This window comes from Zalophus californianus, chromosome 7 (assembly GCF_009762305.2).
Source record: "Zalophus californianus isolate mZalCal1 chromosome 7, mZalCal1.pri.v2, whole genome shotgun sequence".
In the NCBI taxonomy this organism is placed as follows: domain Eukaryota; kingdom Metazoa; phylum Chordata; class Mammalia; order Carnivora; family Otariidae; genus Zalophus; species Zalophus californianus.
Window position 1 is genome coordinate 88,878,884 of NC_045601.1, and position 6,100 is coordinate 88,884,983.

The following is a 6,100-nucleotide window of genomic DNA, read 5'->3' on the forward strand; positions in this document are numbered from 1 at the left end:
TCCCGACAATGCCGTGAATTCTACTTATGCAATGCATTGTGAACAAACATTCATTTGGTTCAGTTGTCTTAGCTCTGCTGCTGCCTGGTATGGATACTTTTAGCACTGAACTAGAGAGTTCCTAAGTCTCCTGTGTTTCCAGCAGAGTTCAGGTAGGCGAGAAAGTCATGCTCTTTGAACTCCACCGCACCTTGGAGAATCTGCCTGAACTGCTCAGCATTTGAAACCACTGTGTCCTCATAGAGCATCCATCAATAAAACAGAGGTTTTCTCAAACCATCCAGGCTTATTTTAAACAGCAACTTTTGATAATTATTCATCAAATCTTGTTTAAATAATGCAAATACTAAACCAGATAGAATGTCAGATAAATAGGCATAAAACAGGATTTCCCCAGGCAAACTAGACATACGGGTTCCCTATCAAGTTGATCCAGAAGTTAGCTAATGCCTCCAAGCACCTGGGTAGGAGCAAATGAAAAGCATCTGTGAAATAAGATAAAATGCTGGGGTTCAACTTTTTCTATACATAATTTTTCAAATACCTGATGAGATAAGACAAACGGAGGAGAAACTAGCAGAAAAAAAAACAACAGAAAAAGATCCATAGGCACCTCAGATAATGGAATTAAGAAACACAGATTATAAAATAAAGTAAGTCAAGTCTGAAAATTTTCCCCAGGAAAGTGAAAACTATAAAAATTGACCTAGCTGATTAAAAAGCAAACACTTTTATAAATCTGAAAAAATAGACAGAATTTATAACAAAATGGATAAATTTAGTATAATTTAATTCTATTTTCTTTCAACAATTAAAATATCCCACCCGCCATCTTTTGGCATTTAAAAAGCTGATGTAAACTCTAATTGTAATTTTCTTGTATTTAGCATCTCCGTATCTTACAGCATCTCTTTTCACTTTATTTTTGATATTCTGTGGTAACACAATTTGTTTAATTTAGTACTTCTTCAACTTTAGGGTTGTATCATCCATTCTGAAAAATTATCAGCTATATCACTTCTAATATCATCTTATCTTCATTTTTTTTTCTATTGTGTCCTAATAGAATTTCTTACAGATTGTTGCAGGACCTTATTCTATCCCCTATTAACATCCTTTTGTCTTTTGCAACAAATTTTGATAAAAACAATACATAATAATACCAGCTATCATTATTGTACATTAAAAGTGTGCCAAGAACTGTGTAAAGATTTTACATTTAAATCTTAAGAATCATATTGGAATCTAAAAAACATAGATTAAGTCACTTGCTGATCGCCACCTTCGGGTGGTTTCTGTTTTTCAGTTTTACGTGCAATTTGCCTGATCAAAGTTTAATATTTATTTCAATTGTTGGAATTTTTTATGACTTTTTGTTTTGTTCCTTGTCAAATTCATGTGCTTTTCAAAATGTACTACTAGTGATTTATCAATTCTATTGCTTACCTTGTTGAACACATTAATACACATATTTTAAAGTCTCTCATGTTATTATATTTCCTGTTTCTTGTGTGTCAGATCTCATATTTGTTTTATCTACTTATTCTTTCTCATTGAATTTGTTTCTTTTTTGCTTTGTAACTTAGATTGTGAAGTGATCTTCAGCCGGTTTTCTTATCTCTGAGATTCTTTTTGTCCTGAGTTATCTACTATGGAGTGTAGAAATGAGGGAAGTTTTGAGGGTTCTTTGTGTGAAATACCACTCTATTGTGATATTGTATACTTACCTAATTATGGACACCATATCAGTATCTCAAGTTACCTGAATAACACTTAATGTACATATGTATCCATACCAGCACATGGCATAGTTTGAGTTTTTCATTACTTGCCAATGACACTTTTACCACACATATAACCTAGCCCAGAGCTGCTCACTTCCTTGACAGATCACTAGGCCAAGGGCTGCAATTATTTTTTGTTTGTTTGTTTGTTTGTTTTTTATTTTATTATGTTAATCACCATACATTACATCCTTAGTTTGTGATGTAGTGTTCCATGATTCATTGTTCACGCATAACACCCAGTGCTCCGCGCAGAACGTGCCCTCTTTAATACCCATCACCAGGCTAACCCATCCCCTCACCCCCCTCCCCTCTAGAACCCTCAGTTTGTTTCTCAGAGTCCATCGTCTCTCATGGTGGGCTAAAATTATTTTGAACAGGAAATGATCTGCCCTTCGAGTTTCAGCTCCAAAGGAGAGAGGAGACTTGGGGCTCAGCATCCTAACTTATTTATTAGCGAAAGCCCTGCCCAAAGGAAGTAGCTCCCCAGAGCTTTGTGGCTCCACTTTCTGTTCTATAATGACACTCTTTCTTTCTTCATTTCCAATATGCGGGAATTCCCTTTGTGCTATAAAACTGAAGAATGCATTTAAAATATTCAATTGTATTTCATGCTGATTTCAATGTGTTTGGAGTGATGATGACAGATGTCTTCAATCCTCTGACAGATGTCTTCAGTCCTCTGTCCCAGAAGATGAACCTCTTGAATGGGATGCTAGAAAGACAGTTTAATACTGTGTCTTTTTGATTCATGGCTCTAGAAAATTTACCTATATATGCAGACCTACACTGTAGAAATAAAATAGGGGTCACTAGCAAGGCCTCTCACTGAAAAATTCTATAATTTCTCCCTTGCCTTTCACTCTACACTTTTGGCTTTATAGATTGGAAGAACACTTCAATCAACCACATTTTGGATATCCCTGGTGTGTCGGGGGTGGACAGTGAAGGGGATGAATAGCTCCATTTCAGGAATGACCAGCTCACGTAAAGAAACTATTGCCTTGACTACCATGATCTTCCTTCCATTCTTTCTCTAAACTGGGGGGAGGGATCATGTTTAGTGATCTGACCATAAAGAAATTAATAAAATAAAATAAAATAAAATAAAATAAAATAAAATAAAATAAAATAAAATAAAATAAAATAAAATAAAATAAATTTTATTTGAAAGTCTGAATTTGGTAAAATAATTTCCACTAGACCTGTTTCAAAGTTTTCTATGAATGCCTAAGATAATTCAGGGTATTTACCTTAAGACACATTTGCCTATCAGTCCAGGTATTACCATATTATCATTTATTATTATTATTAAAATAATTACACATCTCAGATTATCCCCCAATAGATTATAACTTCTGAAATTATATTGGCTGGCACAGAGTAGTTCCATAATAAATAATACTTAGTAACAATTAAAATAATAATAACTCATGTGAAAAATAGTAACTGTGCAATGGATAATATTTAAGATCATAAATTAATCTTCAAAAACACTGCTAGCAATTTAGAAATGACACATAAAATCAGTATAACTTAAGGGTAATTATAAATCTTGGAATAATTCATTTGATTATGTTTTTGGGATGCAACATTTTTGCTTCTAGAATTCCTCGGTGACTACTCCAGCTCTTTAGCTTATATTAGAAATTGACAGCTCATTAACAGCTCATCAGGAATGCCGTTAACTATGCAAAAGAAAGATATTCTGCATAGTAGATTCTTACTTGTGAAATGTGTTGAAGTTTGGGTCAGATTTAGTATTTCAGGGAGAATAAACATCTCTGCCTCGCAATAATGAAAAAGCACACACATGCAAGGTTAAAATGAGGAAAAGAATGCCACAAGTTTCAATATATTTCAAAATATATTCCAATGTGACACACTTCTTTCTGCTACTTTTTCTCTGACTGCCAATTTATAGAAGTTGCCTGTCAATCTCCATTTCCCTTCAAAACACATTCAGTTAACATTCTTTCCAATGTTCTAATTATAAAATCATGTTGAGATTTGGAAGTATTTGTCAGTGGACAAAGCCAAGTCACATTTTATGAATAAACACATAAAAAGAAAATTATAGTATATTTATAGTCTATTTATATTTATAGTATATTTTTTTAAAAATAAAGAAAAAAATGATCCCAAAGTTTTGTTTTGTTTTCAAAAAATAAAAACTTAAGTATAAGAAAACAAAATCTAGGATAGGAAATCACTAAAGACAGAACCAAAACCAAGGAAAGAAAAAAATGATCAAAACCACTTCCACTGTTGGCTTATACCTATATTCACATTTGTATTATGTAAGACCATAGTGCGTGTATAAGTATATATTCCACACACTCCTGCATTGTCGTCTTGACTGTCTTTTACTGATTCTAGTTGCACCTGAATAGCAAAGGCACACAGCAGGTAGCTGGTCTAAGGGCCGCCAGGTGGAGGCTCAGAAATCACCATATTGGTTCAACACATGGGAGCTGCCTGGTTATTCCCCTGAGGAGGTGCACCATTCCTGGTACTGTAACACTATGCATGGAGTGGACAGAGCAAGATCCTATTCCATCTCCCTCCTCCAAAAATCCATTTGATGTACTGTCCTCAGATAGAGGACGTATCAGATATTAAACTGATAAGAACAGATACTACCCTTGATATTAGCCAAAAGGCTGAGAAGTGATGATCCCAAAATTGTAAAAAATGCCCACATCTATCACTCAGCAAACCTCAGTTTGTTTCCTGAGATTAAGAATTCCTCATATCAGTGAGGTCATATGATACATGTCTTTTTCTGATTGACTTATTTCGCTCAGCATAATATCCTCCAGTTCCATCCACGTCGTTGCAAATGGCAAGAGTTCATTCCTTTTGATGGCTGCATAATATTCCATTGTATATATATACCACTTTTTCTTTATCCATTCATCTGTCGATGGACATCTTGGCTCTTTCCATAGTTTGGCTATTGTGGCCATTGCTGCTATAAACATCGGGGTGCACGTACCCCTTCAGATCCCTACATTTGTATCTTTGGGGTAAATACCCAGTAGTGCCATTGCTGGATCATATGGTAGCTCTATTTCCAACTTTTTGAGGAACCTCCATACTGTTTTCCAAAGTGGCTGCACCAGCTTGTGAATTCTTTTCTTTTCTTTTCTTTTATTATGTTATGTTAATCACCAAACATTACATCATTAGTTTTTGATGTAGTGTTCAATGATTCATTGTTTGCATATAACACTCGGTGCTCCATTCAGTACATGCCCTCTTTAATACCCATCACCTGGCTAACCCCCCTCCCCTCTAGAACTCTCATTTTGTTTCTGAGTCCATAGTCTCTCATGGTTCGTCTCCCCCTCCAAATTCCACCTCCTTCATTTTTCCCTTCCTGCTATCTTCTTCTTCGTCGTCTTCTTCTTCTTCTTCTTCTTCTTCTTCTTCTTCTTCTTCTTCTTCTTCTTCTTCTTCTTCTTTTAACATATAATGTATTATTTGTTTCAGAGGTACAGGTCTGTGATTCAACAGTCTTACACAATTCATAGCACTCACCATAGCACCTACCCTCCCCAATGTCTATCCAAAAAAACAAAAAAAAACAAAAAAAAAAACAAAAAACAAACCTACATCTATGCTTTGAGCCTGACTGGGGCTAGGAAAACTATAGTCCAGGAGCCAAATCCACTCCATTACTTATTTCTGTAAAGTTTTATTGGAACACAGCCACACTCATTCATTTTGGAATTATCTATGGCTGTTTTCATGCTATAATAGTAGAATGGAGTAGTTGCAAAATATACCATATGGCCCATAACGACTAAAATATTTACTATTTGGCTTATACTATTTTATTGATCCCTGGTTAGACTGAGATAATTTTTAAATTTATCTTGAGATGTATGTTATTTGAGTTATAAAACAGTATATAGATAGAGGGAATATTTCTTTGGCTGGAAAACCCACAAAACTGGCATCTTTAACTTTGGCTTCTGAACACCTTTATATCTTTAGTTATAAGTAAATCATTGAGTGGTTTATAAGCTTAGATTATAATTCTCGTTTTCACTTTCTTTCTTTGTTATTATAACAGGAATGGGATGTCAGCTCACAAATGTAGTGTAGAATAAGTGTACTTTAAAATTTAAAATTTATTTACTGTAATTTCTATTTTGAACTCATAGTCCTCCAGAGTAGTAAAAATTTAAACTCAGTGTTTCAACTTGTTGATTTTTCATTATTTCCCAATTTCCATGTCTGTTTGAGCTGCAGAAGCATTGGGAGGACTGGTTATGGATGTTGACTATTCTCTCTTCTAATTTGATTAT

At 34.5% G+C, this 6,100-nt stretch overlaps 1 non-coding gene across 1 annotated transcript; it reads right to left on the reverse strand.

The window, feature by feature from the left end:
- Positions 1–4,277: 4,277 nt before the first annotated feature.
- Positions 4,278–4,459, reverse strand: LOC113928189. Its single transcript, XR_003521863.1, has one exon. It is a non-coding gene; the product is annotated as a U2 spliceosomal RNA (small nuclear RNA).
- Between the last annotated feature and the right edge of the window lie 1,641 nt (positions 4,460–6,100).